The sequence below is a fragment of the Giraffa tippelskirchi genome, chromosome 9, assembly GCF_054371585.1.
Source record: "Giraffa tippelskirchi isolate mGirTip1 chromosome 9, T2T-mGirTip1v1.2.pri, whole genome shotgun sequence".
NCBI lineage: Eukaryota > Metazoa > Chordata > Mammalia > Artiodactyla > Giraffidae > Giraffa > Giraffa tippelskirchi.
The window spans coordinates 95,750,485-95,770,965 of NC_137283.1; the positions used below are offsets into that span (position 1 = coordinate 95,750,485).

General features: G+C 35.6%; 1 protein-coding gene and 1 long non-coding RNA gene across 51 annotated transcripts in view; both read left to right on the top strand.

Moving 5' to 3' along the window:
• TRDN (triadin) overlaps positions 1-20,481 on the top strand; it is a 408,839-nt gene that overhangs the window by 232,160 nt on the left and 156,198 nt on the right. The gene's annotated exons all lie outside the window — the stretch shown is intronic.
• Positions 1,919-8,131, top strand: LOC145521698 (uncharacterized). Its single transcript, XR_014065602.1, has 2 exons — positions 1,919-5,059; positions 6,818-8,131. It is a non-coding gene; the product is annotated as an uncharacterized LOC145521698 (long non-coding RNA).

Consider the following 20,481-nt stretch of genomic DNA (forward strand, 5'->3'; position numbering starts at 1 on the left):
GGGGATCTTCCCAAACCAGGGATCAAACCCAAGTCCCTGCTTTGCAGACAGATTCTTCTCCGACTAAGCTACCATGTAGACATGTGTAAAAGTGGCATGATGTTTAAAATTATATTATTGTTATTATAGTTTCCCTAGAAAAATGTTATCAGTATTAATGTTATCCTGAGGTACTGATTTTTCAACAATAATCAAAAGATTCTTGCATTATTAGTTGGAAGCAGGATCCTTAAAGAGAGGAATTTTGGCACAGCTATTTTACAAATTACTGAATTTGTTTATATTGGCTTTTTCCCTAATATATGCATCTGTACTAAAATGGAACTTACATGTATACTTTCTTATTTCCTATTTGGCCAAAACTCATGTTCACAACATATGAGCTCAAGGATTCATTTTTCTGAGACTTAAGAAAAGCTGATATTTGCATATACATTCACTAATTGTTAAATAATTTCAGCACATCATCAACTACTTGCTAATATTCAATATATGTCCATGGAAAACCCCCCTTAAACAATGAACTTCGGAGTACCAGAGCACTGTGAACATTTTTATTCTCTAACTCACATATTTTTCAGGTACACCTGCAGATCCTGTAAAGTGATTTCTTATATAGTACTTACTCTGCATTTTAATCATGCTTCAGTAGTCTCTAGAATTTTTAAAAACTCTGAATAAAAAGGATCTTGTAACCTTAATGTTAACCTTGATCAATATTTCAGAAAGTATTAGGAAAGGATTATTTATTGGGACCTGGGGGAAGTGCTAATTGCAAAGACCCAGCATGGGTTCACCAAAATCAAATAAGGCATGTAAAATGAACCTTAATTCTTTATCTGAAAGTGAACTGGAAGATTAGAGAGATTATGTACACTTGGTGAATGTGTTGCAAAGCTTTTGAAAGGGTGCCTTGTGATATGTGATTCAGAGGGAGAGAATGGACTGAATACAAGGGAGAGCTAGTAATCTTTTGGACTTCTACTTACCAACTCGATAATAAACTACTCTCAACCTGACAGAAACCCTTAGTGATGTGTAGAGATCTGCACCATTTCTTGAGAGTATCTAGATTTAGTTATCTTTGATAATAAGCTTGAATTGTGGCACTAGTAAGTATTTATTGGTAGGAGGCTCATTCATGACTCATCATTGGTTTGTGAAACATTTGCTATCATAATAACATTTATAATAATTTTATGTGAAAGAATGCTTACTGGGGCCTATATTCACTTGCCAGCAGGCTATATCAAACGCCACTCTGTTTTTGAGTGCTTTCTGTACAATGCCCTAGTTATTCTTGCAGAATTTGCTTTTTTTCAAGGCTGTGAAGTCATCAATAAATCTCACCATAAAAAAATTAATGCTTCTGAGTGCTTTAGTTGTGTGTGCGGTAAGTCACTTCAGTTGTGTCCAACATTTTGCGCCCCTATGGACTGTGGCCTGCCAGGCTCCTCCGTCCATGGGATTCTCTAGGCAAAAATACTGGAGTGGGTTGTCATGCCCTCCTCCAAGGGATCTTCCCAACTCAGGGATTGAATCCTTGTCTTCTATGTCTCCTGCACTGGCAGGTGGGTTTATTACCACTAATGCCACCCTGGAAGTCCTCAAATCACAGCACTGTATTTTTAAAAAAGAGTCCTCTTAATTTTTTTTTTTTTGTCATCAATATTGTCTGGTACTTCACCAAGTTGTTATTTCAGATATAATCCCAATTAGAGTGGTGCTCATAATTTGATGGTTTTTATCAGAAAATACAAGAATATACAGGTCTCTGCCCTTGAAGCATTTCTATTTTAAAAATAAAAATTCATTGAAATATAATTGATTTAAATGTTGTGTTAGTTTCAGATGTACAGCAAAGTGAATCAGTTATACATATGCATATATCCAGTCTTTTTTATGTTCTTTACCAATATAGGCCATTACACAGTATTGAGTAGAGTTCCCTGCACTATACAATAAGTCCTTATTAGTTATCTATTTTATATCAATATATCGTAATATGTATATGTCAATCCTAGGAACAAATACAGAAGGATGTGTCCAAGCTTCAGCTCAGCACTTCCCTCAGTTCTTACTCTAAGACACCTGATTTAGAAGACTAAGGTGCTTATATGATTGTCATTACTACCACTGAGAGTTTGTTGAACACTATGTGTTGAAACCCTTAAAATGATGTTTTCAAAGTCTCATTGCATAGGTTCTAAACTTTTGAAAGATTTTTATTTTTAAAATCACATTCCTCCATGAATTGCTGTTTATTATGTCTTGACTTCTTATTTCTATTACTCTTTTTTTTTTCTGTGCTACTTTCTGTGTGTTTTTTTTTAATATTTATTTTTAATTGATGACTGCTTTACAATATGTGTTTGATTTTTGTCATACATCAACATGAATTAACCATAGGTGTACATATGTCCCCTCCCTTGTGAGTCTCCCTCCCATCTCCCATCCAGTCCCACTCCTCTAGGTTACTGCAGAGCCCAGTTTGAGTTCCCTGAATCATACAGCAAATTCCCATTGGCTGTCTATTTACCTAGGTCAGTTTATATGCTTTCATGCTACTCTCTCCATTCATCTCACCATCTCCCTCTTCTCCCCCATCCTTGTCTATAAGTCTGTTCTCTGTGTGTCTCCATCTCCATTGCTGCTCTGCGAACAGGTTCATCAGTACCATCCTTCTAGATTCCATATATATGTGTTAATATATGATATTTGTTTTTTCTCTTTCTGACTTATTTCACTCTGTATAATAGGCTTTCGGTTCATCCACCTCATTAGAACTGACTCAAATGTATTCTTTTTTATGACTGGGTAGTATACCATTTTATATATGTACCACAGCTATTTTATAAATTCATCTGTCCATGGGCATCTAGGTTGCTTCCATGTCCTAACTATTGTAAATAGTGCTGTGATGAGCATTGGGGTACATGTGTCTTTTTCGGTTTTGGTTTCTTCAGGATATTTGCCTAGAAGTGTATTGCTGGGTCATATGAGGCTTTTATTCCTAATTTTTTTAAGGAATCTCCATCCTGTCTTCCATAGTGGCTGTATCACTTTACATTCCCACCAGCAGTGCAAGAGGGTTCTCTTTTTCCACACCCTCTCCAGCACTTGTTTTTTGTGGAATTTTTGATTATGTCCATTCTGACCAGTGTGAGGCGATATCTCATTGTAGTTTTGATTTGCATTTCTCTAATAATGACTGATGTTGAGCATCTTTTCATGTGTTTATTAGCTATCCATATGTCTTCTTTGGAGAAATGTCTGTTTAGGTCTTTTGCCCACTTTTTGAGTGGGTTGTTTGTTTTTCCGGTATTGAGTTGTATGAGCTGCTTGTATATTTTAGAAATTAATCCTTTGTCAGTTGTTTCATTTGCTATTATTTTCTCCCATTCTGAGGGTTGTATTTTCACCTAGATTATAGTTTCCTTTGCTGTGCAGAAACTTTTATGTTTAACTAGGTCCCAGTTATATATTTTTGTTTTTAGTTCCATTATTCTAGGAGTTGGGTTATAAAGGATCTTGCTATGTTTTGTATTATACAGTGTTCTGCCCATGTTTTCTTCTAAGAGTTTTGTAGTTTCTGGTCTTATATTTAGGTCTTTAATCCATTTCAAGTTTGTCTTTGTGTATGGTGTTAGGAAGTGTTCTGATTTCATTCTTTTACATGTAATTGTCCAGTTCTTCCAGTACCACTTATTGAAGAGATTATCTTTTTCCCATTGTATATCCTTGACTCCTTTGTCAAAGGGAAGGTGCATGTATGTGCATGGGTTTTTCTCTGGGGTTTCTATTTTGTTCCATTGGTTTATACTTCTGTTTTTGTGCCAGTGCCATACTGTCATGATGATTGTAGCTTTGTAGTATGGTCTGAAATCAGGTAAGTTGATCCCTCCAGCTCCATTCTTCTTTCTCAAGATTGCTTTGGCTATTTAGGTCTTTGTGTTTCCATACAAATTGTGAAAGTTTTTGTTCTAGTTCTGTGAAAAAGGCCATTGGTAATTTGATAGGGATTGCATTGAATCTGTAGATTGTTTTTGGTAGTATAATCATTTTCACAATATTGATTCTTCCAACCCAGGAGTAGGGAATATCCCTCCATCTGTTTATGTCATTTTTGATTTCTTTCATCAGTGTCTTATAGTTTTCTGCATATAGCTCTTTTGTCTCCTTAGGTAGGTTTATTCGTAGATATTTTATTCTTTTAGTTGCAATGGTAAATGGGATTGAGTTCTTAATTTCTCTTTCTGACCTTTCATTGTTAGTATATAGGAATACAAGTGATTTCTGTGTACTGATTTGTATCCTGAAACTTTACTAAATCCTGTGATTAGTTTTAGTAATTTCCTGATAGTATCTTTAGGGTTCTCTATGCACAGTATCATGTCATCTGCAAATAGTGGGTTTTACTTCTTCCTTTCCAATCTGGATTCCTTTTATTTCTTTCTCTTCTCTAATTGCCATAGCTAGGACTTCCTAAACTATGTTGAATAATAGTGGTGAGAGTGGGCACCCTTGTCTTCTTCATGATCTTAGAGGGACTGCTTTCTGTTTCTCACTATTGAGAATAATGTTTGCTGTCTGTTTGTTGTATATGGCCCTTATTATGTTAAGATAGGTTCCTTCTATTCCCATTTTTGGAAGAGTCTCTACCATAAATGGGAGTTCAATTTTGTCAAAAGCTTTTTCTGCATCTATTGAAATTATCATATGGTTTTTATCTTTTCGTTTGTTAACATGGTGTATCACATTGATTGATTTACATATATTGAAGAATTCTTGCATCTCTGGGATAAACCCGACTTGATCATGGTGTATGATCTTTTTAATATGTTGTTGAATTCTGTTTGCGAAAATTTTGTTGAAGATATTTGCATCTATGTTCATCAGTGATATTGGCCTTTTTCTTTTTTTGTGGTATCTTTGATTTTGGTATCAGGGTGATTGTGGTCTCAGAATGAGATAAAGAGTTTGCCTGCAATGCTGGAGACCTAGATTTGATTCCTGGCTTGAGAAGATCCCCTGAAGAAGGGAAGGGCAGCCCACTCCAGTATTCTTGCCTAGACAATCCCATGGACAGAGGATCCTGGCAGGCCGCAATCCATGGGGTCACAAAGAGTCAGACATGACTGAGTGACTAACAGACACACACGGAAGTATAGAAATTAGCTCTTCTCTAAAATGTTTGACAGAATTCACCTGTGAAGCCATCCGGCCCTGGACTTTTGTTTTTTGGAAGATTTTTTATCACAGTTTCAATTTCAGTGTTTTTAATTAGCTTGTTCATAATTTATGTTTCTTCCTGATTCTGTCTTGGAAGGTTGAATTTTTCTAAGAATCTGTCCATTTCCTCTAGGTTGTCAATTTTATTTGTGCTACTTTCTATGTAATGTGATTTTTTTCATTCCCCAACCTCATCCCCCATCAAGTAAACATATGTAATGATATGTTTGATCAGAGAATAATAAGATATTTTAGACATTTTTTAAATATTCTAATCTACTGGAAGCAGCCACATTTAAAATTTTCCATTTATTAATATCACAATTATTTTTTCTTTATTCGTAAGTTTTTTTATATTATATAAACTTTAAAATTTTTTCTGATTTATAGTGATAATTTAATTTAAAAATGATATTATTTTGCTTAAATTGCTATTCCTAACATTTTTACTAAAAAATTTCCATTCTTGGGCATTATTAAAAGCTTTATGTTAGACTTTTGTTAGTTTTAGATGAACCCTTTTAAAAACTGAACACAATCTGTTGGTAAAGATATGTAATCAATATTGATCAGATATTTTGCTTAAACAATATTAGGAGACAAATAAGGATGTTTACACCTCACGAGGAAGCCATACCACAATGACTGGGGGGTTTTGAAACCTAGAAAGAAAAATGTGACATTTATCAGAAGTTAGATAATCTATGACCACTGTTCAGCTAAACATTTTGTATTGATAGGAATGTTCCATATTGGCATTGTTGAAAATAATGGCTTTTCACCACATGTGCTTTTTAACTCTTGAAGTATGACTGGTACTATTAAGAAGCTGAATTTTAAATTTTATTTAGTTTTATATTTGAAAAAACAGATGTGACTGTCAAAGGTACCCCTATTGACCAGCACAGCCTACTCTTTACATTTACTAGGTCCTTCCTTTGCTCCCTCCCCATTCCTTTATTTATCTGAGAACACAGATAATAAGTCCTAGTTTAACATGGAGATCTGTTAGGATTCCTGTGCTTCCTAAGAGCTAGGTAAGTTTCCATGGTGTGCTGGTAGTCTCAGTCTTGGGGATAAAAATATAGCACTGAGTTATCATTTGTTCATTTCCATGGTGTAAACAACCCCACCATGGCCATTTTGAAGCAATCAATGTGAAATCAACCAGCTGGAGAAATTTCTGAAAATTTGGTTAGTGGCTCTCCTAAGCTTGTATGAACTGGCTCTAATGTACCCATGCCCCATGAAAGTTCACACCCTCCCACATTTGCTCTAAAATTCCCCAGTTTTGTATGATCAATACCACTCCTGGCTGTGAACCCTGTTCTTACTTAATTGGTTCAGTTGGTGCAACTTCCTGTATGCTCAGTTGCTCAGTTTTGTCCAACTCCTTGTGACCCCATGGACTGTAGCCTGCCAGGCTCCTCTAGTCCATAGGATTTCCTAGGCAAGAATACTGGAGTGGATTACCATTTCCTCCTCCAGGGGATCTTCCTGATCCAGGTAACTACCCTGCATCTCCTGCAACTCTTGGATTGTCAGCCAGATTCTTTTCTCACTGAGCCACAGCAACCCACTCCAGTATTCTTGCCTAGGAAATTCTATGGATAGAGGAGCCTAGCAGGCTACAGTCCATAGAGTTGCAAAGAGTCAGTTAGTAGGTTGGCTTGTTAATCCTCTTGATTCTGTCCTTTTTTCTTACTAGGATTTTAATTTCCACAAAATCCATTCATGCAAACTATGTGAAGAGTTGATTTTTTTTTTTTTTAAGTTTCTGGATGGTAGAGTATTTGTGTGTTTGTGTGTGTGATCACTCCAATCAATGGTAACCAATACAGATTCAATATTGGCTATCTCTGCTATTTAATACCCTCTGGATTTGTTTGTTGTCCTTTGCCTGGTAATCTCCAGCCTTGGGCCATCTCTGACTCCTCTCCAGCTTTCATTTTTCCTCACTTGTCCTTATCCCCTCACTTTTGGATTGCCCTCAGGAATTCTAAAACTTGACATTAAGTCATTAAAGCAATCTAACCATTTCCAGTCTCTACTTCTAGACTCTCCCTTTAGTATCCAAACTCATCACTTTGCTTAAAGGGCCTTTTATTTACCAGGATCGACCTTCCTTACAAAGCAGTTATTCATAAATTCAACAACATTTATTGAATACTGATTATATGCCAGGTACTCTTCTGATTGAAAATATCAAAGCTGGCCGTCTATTACATTTGTAGTGAGTATAATCATTGTCAAAATGCCGAGTACAGTGCTAATATATGTTGGCGTTCAATAGATGTCATTTAAGCAAAATTTGGGCTTCCCAGGTGGTGCTAGTGGTAAAGAACCCACCTACCAATCCAGGAGATATAAGAGACACAGGTTCGATCCCTGGGTCAGGAAGATCCCCTGGAGGCAGACATGGCAACCCACTCCAGCACTCTTCTTTGGAGAATCCCATGGACAGAAGAGCCTGGTGGGCTGCAGTCATAGGGTCGCCAAGAGTTGGACATGATTGAAATGATTTCGCACACAGCACAGAATCATTTAGAAATATTAAGGGAAAGAAATAAATGATGTGATCCTCAGAAATATTAAGCTTTTCATTTCTTTATTTCATAATGAATAAGTTTATCTGTTCCTTCTAATTGAAATTCTATTTCACCCCTAAGTCTTTTCAATTATGATATTTATGACTCTCAGGTATATAGACAATGATGTAATCCATTATCATTTTAACAAAGCTGTGCATTTTTAATTAATGCAAGCATATTTTTCCATTGACCTGTGTTTATTTGTTGTTGTTACTTCTGCTATAAATTCCCTAAGTATACATTGTGGCTACACAGTAAATATGCATTGAAGTCACTTTTGGATTCAATGAAAGAGAAAATAAAATAAATGAAAAGTACAGTGTTATAGTTATGCTTAATTATATATTTTGGATTATTTTGCTTTTTTGATCATTATTTCAGTTTTTACTATACTACTATTTGGTGATTTTTACAAGTACATTGGGCAATATTTTATTGCCCTGATGCTAGGTGCTTGTAGCAGAAGAGGGGAGATACAGAGCTCTGTGTGACTTCCTGCTCTTGGGCATAGACATGGCTCAAAAGTCTGTCTCTCACACCTTCCTACTTACTGCTCTAGGTCTCCAGAATCTCAGTTCTAGTCCAGAATACTGTTGCCTTTAGTCTGGTGCACTTTTTTATCCTCCTCGGCTGATTCTGAACAACCCATAATCTACACCACATAATTTGCAGTGCAGAGATTCATATCATGCATAGCTGGTTATTTTACTCTCCACTTAATTTGCTGAAGCTTTGCTTTGTCCTTAGGATAAAGTCCAAATTTAAGGGTTTTGATGTCTCTCCCACTCTGTCTCTAGTTTCATCTCTTGATAACTGTTTCCCCACACAAAATTCTCTCCATTCATTTAAAGTCATCCAGTTCTCTCTTACACTCTCGTTTCTTTCAGAGGCTCCTTTCTTTAGAAAGGTTTTATAGGATAAAAACCATATCTTCACCTTATCTTGAACCCTTATCTTCACCTCTCCATCTCTTCTGTTTTGAATACATGTTGAAGTATCCAGTTATTATTTCCACAACATATCATCCCTTCCTGCCCCTCTGGATAGATTGGTGTTCTGTTCCTACAATGGAACATAGTGCACAGCGCTAGGCATTTAATTGTCTCTCACTAGATCTCAGTCTTGTGTTTTGAAATCAGTTTCTGGATTTTAACTGACAGAGCTGAGTACAATGTAAAACGTATATCATGCTTCTGTTCAAAATTAAGGAGAATTAATAAGTGCTATCCATAATTAGGGAACTTTGTTTCTCTGCTAGTGTTCGACAGTGACTCAGTGGAAGGCATACATCTGCAAGTGTCTATTATGCTCAAAGTATTGTGCTCAGTACTTTACATATGTCACTTCATTTAGTCCTCAGAGCAATTTGAGCCTTTGAAAACCTAAGCATACTCAAGGATATAAAATACTACTGTGGTAAAGCTGGGATTCTAAGCTTAACCTTTTTGAATACAATATTTATGTTCTTTTCACCAATCCACATTGTTCAGAAAGCTGAATTGCTGACTACTATCCGTCTTGTTCGCTTAACTAAAGAATATGTATATTAAAGAGCTGTGTAGACTATAAATATTCTACACAGATACAAGGAGCTGTGCGTATTTAATAAGCATCTATTGAATAAATGACTATATAGTATTAATAGCATCATTAGTGTTAGCGAGAAGCAAAATGTATTTATTCCTATTCTGTCATCAGATATGTTTAGAAAACAATGAGTTAGCTTAAATTGGTTTCTACACTGTAGAATTTCAGTGTGGAATATATCATGTTAAAGTCCTGAAAGGTAACATCTTTTCTACATGCTTAAAGGTAACGTCTTTGACCTAGAACTCTTTGTGGAGAAGAGCATCTGTTGGAACAAGGATTCTATGGACCACTTATAAATTAGCTATAAAATTTCTCTTCAGAGAATATTACTCTTAAAAATGTATTCTGCCATATAAATTAAAACAAGGAGTGTGGATGGCTACTTCTGAGGTTGCGAGGTTGGAAATTAATTTATACATGTGGGTTGCAAAATAGCTCATTAAGTTAACTCCTCTCAGAAATAGATACAACAAAAGAAAAATGATGCATCCGGAAAGTCTGTTCTCATTGCATGCGTAGATTAGGGAGAGAGAAGGGAACATATGTGAACAATGAAATCACACACAGATGGTATAGATATGTTAAGAAAAGTCCTGATGAGGTACAATGCAGGCTCAAAGGAATGAGAGAGAACTTGCTCTGTGGGGACCAAAGTGGTTTCCAGGAATGATGGTGTATGAGATTGGATGAAAAAGAGTAGTTGGATGTGAAGATAAAAAGAGAGGAAAAGAAGCACAAATAAGACTTTGGAGGAGAGCCCCTGCGCTATTTTTATATGTCTGCAGTTCCTAAAACATGCTGTATTCAGTTGGGTGTAAGCAGTAAGCACCTTTGTTCTTTCAGTGACTACCGCTGCAAACCCTTCTCTCTAGACTTGATTTTCTCTACCCCATTGGGTGAAATCTGAAAAAGACCCTATATTTTCTCCTGATCATGCTCAGAATAAAAACAATGGTATTTTCCTACTAGCATTTAAGACTTCCAAATCCAGTCTAATATGAAAGCTCCCAACATCCACCCCAGGTAAGAAGTTTCCCATTGGTCAGCTTGAACTTGCCCTGAGCTTGGAAGTCTATAAGTGTGGGTGGGGTGCCCTGGGCTTCCTGTCCCTGTTCCTCACTCTGCTCCCTGGCAGCTGATTGCCACAACACCCACCCTTCCTCTCCTCCAAGGTCAGAGCGAAGGGGAGGTAGCAGGGATGAAGGACGCAATTGTACTTCACTGCCTCAAGTGTTATATCTGACTTTGGTGCCTTCTTATCCTAGTGTCAGATGTCCAAAACCAATTCATTCCTTCACTCATGAGGTACTATTTTGGATTCTTTGAAATCTCTGTACTGGAGCAACCTGATTGTTGTCCCATAATTGTGACTGGCCTCTGGAAGCTAGCTGCTTAAGAACCTTCAGTTTGCTCAACCTGCTGTTGTTACCTTATCACTATCTTCGCTTTGCTGCTGTGGACCACTCACGGGGCAGTGTCTCACCTTAGACTTTTCCAGGTGCCAGACACGTGCAAGTGCTTGAATCTCTGTCCCCTCAGTCCCCACTTTAGAAGACATATACCAAGATTCCCATAGTGCTACAACATGATTTAAGGTCAAAGAGAAATATCATCATTCTCTCTCTCTCTTTTTTTTCTCTCTCTCTTAATATAGCCTAATGATCACTCCACACAATTGTTGTCATCTTTCCAGTGAAATATTCACTTATAATACTGAACAGGTTTTTTTTTTTTGGTTAATGTTTGTTTAGTGGAAAATATGACTTTTTAAAACCTTGAATACAATGCCCAGAAGTTTCTTAAATTCATATATAATACCCTATGTGTCATAAGTGCCTTTTCAGACTATTAAATACAGTATCTGCTTTGATTCGATGATGCACTTTTGAAGATTAACCTGTCTGCTGTGACCACCTAATGTTCATGTTTAGTTTCTCATGTAAACCCGTTTTTAAAAATGTATCTCTGGTATTTCATTCATTAAGACATACAAATGCAAATTATATATTATTTATGCAGAAGTTTGATCCTATTTATGGAGCATATTATAATACAAATTCATCAAGGAAGCAAATAATGTCTGAATATTGACTAAAATAATAACTTTCACCATAATTGATGACTAAAATCTATAAATTCATAAATCTATATATCACCTCTTCTACACTAGAAAACTGAAAATCTATTGAGAATTTTATATCAGTTTTGATGTTATTAGACTCTCTTCTTTAACTAAAAATATTTTTTTGTGTCATTTAACTTATTATTTAGTAGTATGGGGCTTCCTTCATGGCTCAGACAGTAAAGAATCTGCCTGTAGTGAGGGAGACCCGGGTTTGATCCCTGAATCAGGAAGATCCCCTGGAGAAGGAAATGACAGTTCACTCCAGTGTTCTTGCCTGGACAATTCCAGGGACAGAGGAGCCTGGTGAGCTACAGTCCATGGTATCACAAAGAGTCAGACACGACTGAGCAACTTTCACATACACACACACAAATAAAAAGTTACATACCATTAATTTAAAATTTATTTCTGTAGTGTAACAACCCTTCTCTCTATATATGGTGCATGTAATAATTCAAATATGGTTGTCCAGGAGATATTTGCTTCCCAGGTGCTGCTAATGATAAAGAACCCACCTGCCAATGCGGGAGACACAGGAGCCCTGAGGTTGATCCCTGGGTAGGAAAGATCCCCTGAAGGAGGAAATGGCAATGTATTCCAGTATTCTTGTCTGGAAAATTCCATGGACAGAGAAGCCTGGCAGGCTACAGCCCATCGGGTTGCAAAAGAGTCATACACAGAACAACAACAATAGCATGTAGGATATTTAAATATTAGATTTGCACACCAAATATATGCTATACCATTGGACTTCCCTGATAGCTCAGTTGGTAAAGAATCTGCCTGCAGTGCAGGAGACCCCAGTTCAATTCCTGGGTCAGAAAGATCGGCTGGAGAAGGGATAGGCTACCCACTCTAGTAATCTTGGGCTTCCCTTGTGGCTCATCTGGTAAAGAATCTGCCTGCAATGTGAGAGACCTGGGTTTGATCCCTGGGTTGGGAAGCTCCCTTGGAGAAGGGAAAGCTATCCACTCCAGTATTCTGGCCTGGAGAACTCCATGGACTGTAGTCCATGGGGTTGCAAAGGGTCAGACACAGCTGAGCGATTTCACTTTCATTGAGAAGTTGTCAAGTTAACTAAATAACTTTAAGTCTAAAATTCTTAGTATAAAATTTTCATGTAATTGAAACAAATTCATGTTATTTTTAGGACTGTGTCTTTTTCATTTTTTCTTTTTTGTGTAAAGGGGTATACAGATTTTGACTTTAGGAATAATCAGGAACAGAGGGGTTAACTGCCATCTGAAACCATCATCATTTAATTTTTTAAAAATATGCCAATGCCTGCTTGAATGGAATTAGGAATGCCACAGTTTAAATTCATTCTTCAGACATCAAATATATGTATTGCTAACTTCAGATCTATTTCATATCTGAACTGCTTCTTTAAGACTTTAATTTAAAATCAACTATATGGTCCCATTTGTAGGATAACTTTGAACATTTGTGTGCATAGCATGCTGTGTTCTTTGTGCATTTCTTTATTTGGCATTTATTGAATTCAAAGATACCATTGTTCTTATCAATACGCAAGAGAAACTCATGCTCTGTTTTCAGATATTCCCTAAGTGTTAGATCTCAGGAGAGACTCTCAAAGATTATCTTCCTTTTTTAAAGCCCAGCAAGCTCCTTTTAACTGAGACAGTGGTTTATAACACTGAATGTAAATCATATGAAATGATTTTTCTTAGACCAAATTAATTTGTTTCACTATTTCGACAATCCTCTAACATATAAAAAATCTAAATTTAAAAAAATTTTTCTTTAAATGATCTGATTTCAAAATCACTAAAATATATTATAGACTTTAAATGAATAAAAAGAAAAATTCTGAGAACAATTCAAAGATTAAATTCATGTGAAGGCAACCAAACTCAATAGAAGTAAATAAATTATAAATCCAAAGTTAACTAAAAAGTAGTAGAACTATATCTTATTCTTCTATTTTTGGTTAATACAATTGCTGCCATTATTTGCATATTTTTGTAAGGATTGTTTTAAATATAAAGAATTTAGGGATAAATATATTTTATCCTCTATCAAGATCATTGTTTTGTTTATAATTAATATTCTTTTTTCCGCTTTTAAAAATTATTTTTTACTAGAGTATGGTTACATTATAGTGTGGTATTAGTTTCTGCTGTACAACAAAGTGAATCATCTATATGCATATATATATATATATATATCCCCTCTTTTTTTGATTTCCTTCCCATTTAGGTCACCACAGAGCAATGAGTAGAGTTCCCTGTGCTTTTCAGTCTGTTTTAATTAGTTATCTGCTTTATACAGTAATGTATATATGTCAGTCCCAATCTCTCAATTCATCCCACCGTGCTATTCTCCCTTTGCTATCCACACATTGTTCTCTATGTCTGTGTCTCTATTTCAGCTTTGCAAATAAGTTCATCTGTATCATTTTTCTAAATTCTGCATAATATTATATGATACTTGCTTTTATTTTTCTGAATTATTTCACTCTGTATGACAGTCTCTAGGTCTATCCAGGTCTCTATAAATGACCCAATTTCATTCATTTTTATGGCTGAATAATATTCCATTGTATAAATGTACCACATCATCTTTATCCATTCCTCTGTTGATGGACATTTAGTTTGCTTCCATGACCTGGCTATTGTAAATAGTGCTACAGTGAACATTGTATAATTATAACACATGTATAATTAATATTCTTGTAATAACAATACACTAATTTAGCATGATACTGCAATATTGACACTATTTTATGCCCAACAAGATAAGTAATTAAAAGGCAGCCTTCTATTTTGTTTTTCTTGTTACATGAAATAATGCATTTCTTTCTTGTTTAAGTCAAATAATACAGGATTTTCTATAAATTACTGTCTGGGTTTCCTGGCAGCTCAGTGGTAAAGAACCCACCTGCCAAGGCAGGAAATGTGGGTTCAATTCCTGGGTTGGGAAGATCCGCTGGAGAAGAAAATGACAATCCACTCCAGTATTCTTGCCTGGGAAATCACATGGACAGAAGAGCTTGGTGGGCTACAGTCCGTGGGGGTCACAAAAGAATCAGACATAGCTTAGCAACTAAACAACAATAATAAAGTATTATAGTAATTAGTTGTTAGTATTGCCATTGTTATTTTTTTAAGGCCAGAACTGTTTGTGGTAAAAGATTTGCCTATGTTTATATATGGCTATCAAGATGATTTATAGCAGGATAAATGAGAAATTATCTTCTGTTCATTATATATGTATAATATAAAATATACAACAAATATACTATAAAATTTTAAACTTTATATTAATTTTTATAGTTTAAAACTCCAAGAAACAATGACATTAAATGAAAAGAGTTGATAAGACTTTCTGTGTTAAAAACATGCTGGACTAGGAATTAGAATGTTTATGACAATGTAGGCCTGATTGCCTGTCTGATAGGATTGTGACATAAATCAAGTGAAATAATTTATGCAAAGGGTTTTGGAAATTCTATTGATGCACAAAAATTTGAAATTTTACTCAAATACAGAAGTAAGCTTTACAGTATTTTGGTGAGCACTTTCTAGAACTTAATGTGTCATACAGCAGTATTGATGTCTGTGAAATACACTTTTGTTGAATATAATATGCAGAATATTCATAGGTTTTGATTTTTTTTGTTTTCTGTTATTCTGTTTTGGCTTTTTGCTTTGTTTAAGAAATATCTGATTATGATTTTAATCTGTATATTTTTGTTTATCTGATCTTCTAGAAAATTCGATAACTAATGGATGAGGAATCTATAAAAGTTTTAGAAATTTGAGTAAACATATATTCCCAGGACTGATATAGAGATTCAAGTATGGGCAAAGATAAATCAATATTTTGAACGTTTCAGCACACAGTACTGAGGTACTACCACTAAGTTGCTGCCCACTATTCAAGAGATAGAACATCCCTCTTGGTATTAGTCATCTAGTGAGTGTTTTCTGGTTCTAGAGCTTGAAATTTTGGGTTAGATACATGTGCTGTGTGGTGCTTAGTCACTCAGTTGTGTCTGACTCTTTGAGATCCCATGGACTGCAGCCCGCCAGGCTCCTCTGTCTGTGGGGATTCTTCAGGCAACAATACTGAAGTGGATTGCCGTGCTCTCCTCCAGGGGATCTTTCCAACCCAGGAATGGAACCCTGGTCTCCCGCATTGCCTACATATGAGGATTGCCATTAATATGGGACCATTGGTGGAATGTTCAACCCTCCTGTGATAGCATTTTCCAATAATTTGTCTGTCATGTTATCAGGGTTGTTTTTTTTTTTTGAAATTAACTTGACTTCTAAAATTTCCCATCACTATATAAGCTTGTTTTAGAGATATTTGATTATTTACTAAATCTCTGCTCTGAGGATTTAACATGTTAGCTTCTACTGCATCCTTAGTTTTTACCTTCTCCCTCCAGCCCCATCATATAATACAGGAACTTATTCTGCTTGCTTCTGAAATTTCTTGCCAGTGTTAAAGTCCTCAAAATATTTCATGCTCCACAAAGAGTCGATTGTAATTTCATTCTTAACATAGATTTTTAAACTCTTCTTTGACTTCTGAACTCAGATATGTATAGTAGTTCATGTTTATAAAATTTGTCCTGCCATCAAATGGGTCATGTGAAATCCTGTCCATCTGTGGGGTGTTGGAGATGGGCTTCTTGGAAGCCTTACAGCTCCAAGAGTGGGTTTCAGTTTAATCACTTGTTAGAAAAAGATTAATACCCTGCCTTTTACCAAAGTATGTGGGAAGGTGTTTTCACTGACTTGCTCTCAAATGCCTCTGTGCATCTTGCTCCAGTAATTGAATATTAACTCCCTTATTTGTGCATATGAGCATGGATTTTGAATATTCGAAGGTAGAGACCGGCTGCTAAAGTAACCCATTATGCTTCATTGGCTGGTCCCCAGGTAAAGCAGCACATTTGCTGCAATATGTGAAAATGTGGGCTTCAGAGCAATGTCAATCCTCAGTAACCTCAGCTTGTCATTTTACTGTTAAGAGAACCTATAGGCTTCCTTTTAAGTATCAATTTAAGTTTAAATCTGCATCCTTGACATTGGGAACTACTGTTCCCGAGAGGTGTACATAATTCCCTTCAACACTGATGGAAAGGAGAGCACAAAGTGGTGATATATCCTTCCAGGGAGGACAACAATGTGAAGCCCATTTATTTCTCTGGATCGATCATGTGTGAACTGCTAGTTATAGCATTTGAGCTCTTAGAGCTCTGACACAAATGTGCGCTAAAGAACAGATCATCACGAATTACAATAAATCCTCAATCTCTAAAATTAGGAATAAATATAGATGATTATCTATGACTCTTGCAGTGACATTTCATCCTAAATGTGTAGTGCATATTTTCCCAAGCATCCCAGAGATAACAAAAAGCAAATAAAATCACCTTCATGTTTAAACAAATAATTAATTGCATACTTTACATAATAGATTAGAGGAAAAACCTCAAACGTGGCATCTCTCATAATACATAGCTTCAAAAATTAGGTGTCACTTCTTCCAAATATTTTGCTCTGATAAAGTGTTAGTAAAGGCCCAAGGATAAGATTAAAATCTTTATATCAGATAGAAGAAAAGAATCAAATATTACTTTCTGTCTTAATTAGATCTGTTAACTATTTGCCAAATAGTCCTCTTTAGTTTTAGAGAAAAAAAGATTGCCCTATAATCTTGATATATCAGAATACTTACATACAATGTTTAATAATGAAATTTTATGCATTAGAAAATCTGAGTCACTTGAATAATAAATTGAATCTCAAATATTTTTCCCAGTTTTTCTTTCAACTGTCATCTTTTATATCACTATTTGCTACTAGTTTTTGCAGTTTTTTCAATTATTCCCTCTAGTAGTTTTTTCTTCTTTTTATCCTTTTATCTCAATTTTTTTCTTTATTTAATAAAATTCCATTTTCAGTTAAATTGAATGTACTTTGAATTTGGATGTCTTCCTTGTACTCATAATTGATCACAATATTGCCCTTGCAGGAAATAGTTGGGCTTGATTCACATTTCAATAGGGTGATTTTGATTTCCAGAGGAAGAGATGCCTTTCTGTCCACCTGTGCATTTTACTATGCCCTCTCTCACATCGTGGGATCTTGCCACCTTAATAGCTTTCCCACTTCCAAGACTTTTTTTTAATTCATTTTTTGGTTGCATCATGGCACGTGGGATCTTCGTTCCCTGACGAGGTATGGAACCTGTGCCTTCTGCAGTGGGAGTGTGGAATCCTAACCACTGGACTGCCAGGAAATTCCCCCAGACTTTTTAATATTTTTATCTCCATCAAGTTTTTCTCTGCTGTCTTCAAATAAAATGGGAGTCCCTTATTTTGGAAACAGTGCTTGCTTGATTTTCCTGCTACCTTCAAGCCACTCCCCCCCCCGCCCCCCCGTGGTTTTTTGCCACACTTGTCAAATAAATGACTTAACACACTTCACCTTGATTTGGTCACTGCCCACCTTAAGCCCTTAAAGACAGATATAGTATAAGCCCTGACAGCTGGCTTTTCCTTTTTTTAACTCAAGTGCCTGACTTAAGTTTTGGTTTCAGAGTCATCTGCTTCAAATAAGCGAACACTTCCTAGATGTCTGTCTCAGAGAGGTACCTTGCTCTGGGCTCACAGCCCACTTCCACACCCAGGGTTCTTTATGTATTTTTAGAGATCTTGATTTATTCAATAACCAACCATTTGGGCCACTTGTTTTTCTCTCTTCCCAAGCCTTTTTTCCCAGAAAAAAATTCTGTTCTTATGTTTTATATTCATCAACAGTGAGCCCAGAAAAACCTTGACCCCAACAAAGGCAGAGCTCCAGGTTTGCTAACCCTCTCTCTCTCCCTCTCTTTGCCCTCAAGAACTTGTTTTGAGACCCCCAGATTGGGTCATGTAATTTCCAGGACTGATAAGTAATGTTTCCAACCCCTCACTAGTTTCCTAATGATTATTGCTGAAGGTGTCTTGCACACATACTAAGCATATCAGGGCCTGTCCTGACACAGCATAGGTTATCGATAGGCCATGACCAGCATAAAACAATAGTCTTCCTGCTATTTGTATCCCAATTCCAAAATCATGTTCTAGATATCAAAATGAACTCTCTTTTTATTTGATCCTGAGGTTTATTTCCTCACGTTTTAAATATCCTCATTGACCTTGTTGAAATTAACCTCTGATTTGTTCTTATACCTTATTAACCAGCATTTTTCTCAAGGTAACCGGAGGCTTTCTGTTTGTCCGTTGGAGAAACTGTTTGCTCTCATTTGCATAACTTTAATTTAACCTTTATGTAGATGACGTGAGAATCTCCATCTCTCTTCAAAGGCCATATTTTTTCCCAGTGTCTACTCAATGTTTTCACTTGAAGTTACACTATTATATCAAACGCAATATGTATTTGTGTTATGAACTTCAATTAAATTATATTAAAACCAGTTCTGTTTATCAGGCCCCAAACCTGTCATATTTTAATAAACAGCCTTCTTTTTCCTCCTCAGTACATGTCAGGCAATCTAGATAAGAAGAAAAAGAAGGCCGTTAAATGTCTGACTTATTATTTTCTTTCATTTCCATGAACACTCACTTAGTCTTAGAAATTATCATCTTGGAACTAGAATATTTTGGTGACAATTCACCCGGCTCCTGTGCTACCTTTCTCCTGACAATCACAGAAAGTCTTACCTCTTCAAAACATTGCTGTATAACTTCCTTGCCCAAAAAATGTAATGGCTCTTAATGTTCTAAGAAAAAAGTACATCTCATTTACTGAGATTTCAAGGTTATTATTTGGACCATAATTTGCTTTTAGAGAATTGAAAACTTTTATTTTTACTTCTCATTAACACAAAGGAGACTCTTCTGCCCCAGCCAGATTGATCCATAATCCACAGGAATACTGTATCAGTTACTCAATTTGTAACTTTTTTTCCCTTATCCCTGTGACTCTATACTTTCCTTTAAGCATTACCTATTTCCTGCCGCCTTAAAAATTACCCATATCCAGAACTCAGATTACTATATTTTTCATTTAGCATTTTTCGTGTAGTATCCCTAACCAGACTATGGGTGGAACTAGTGCTTACACTGAGTATTATGGTCCCTGTCCCCAGTAAGCATGAGTGCAATAAATACTGAAGCAAGAATGAGTAATGGAACTCAGTAATTATTTGGAGAAAGGTTTTCTCATTTAATATCAAATTGGGAGTTGTTCAACCTTAAACTTTCTGTTAAACCTGAGGACAAAGTTCAGCTAAAAGTGTTTCTTTAAAAATATAAGTTAGTTCTTCTTTAGATTGCTTGATTTAGGACTTTCTGTTAAGGATTCTTCTTTTTGGAAATCATGCTAATTTTCATTGTAATAGATCTGCATTTTATAAACTTTGCCATTTTTACAAGAAACATAGATTCTCTTTGAAGCAGATTATAATATCTTCAGATTTTGACATCTGCAGTATTGTAGAGGAAAAAAAGACTCAGTGAGTCTGAGCAGTTTTATTAGCATATTTGCCACCCATTTCATTTAGAATTTCAGGCATATAACAATGCCTTTTTTTAAACAACTTATCTCCTAATCATTATTCATGTATCCATACAAAATCATTGACTAGATGCCTTCTAGTGCAAAGAACTGTGTTAAAGACTTAAAAATAAATCAGTCTTTGCTTTCATTTTTGTTTCCACTATCCACATATATATATATACATATATATTTTTTCCTGTGGATACATTTGCATTTAACAATTCTGTTTATTTATAGCATTCCCTGATTGGGTAATGAGATAAAAGGAATACTTGTATATTTCTTATTTTCTAGGAAATGAAAAACAGAATAATAATATTCACAGACACTGTTTACTAATATTAGAACAATATGGGCTAGTGATTTTTTATTATTAAACATGTATTTCTTTATTTTTCCA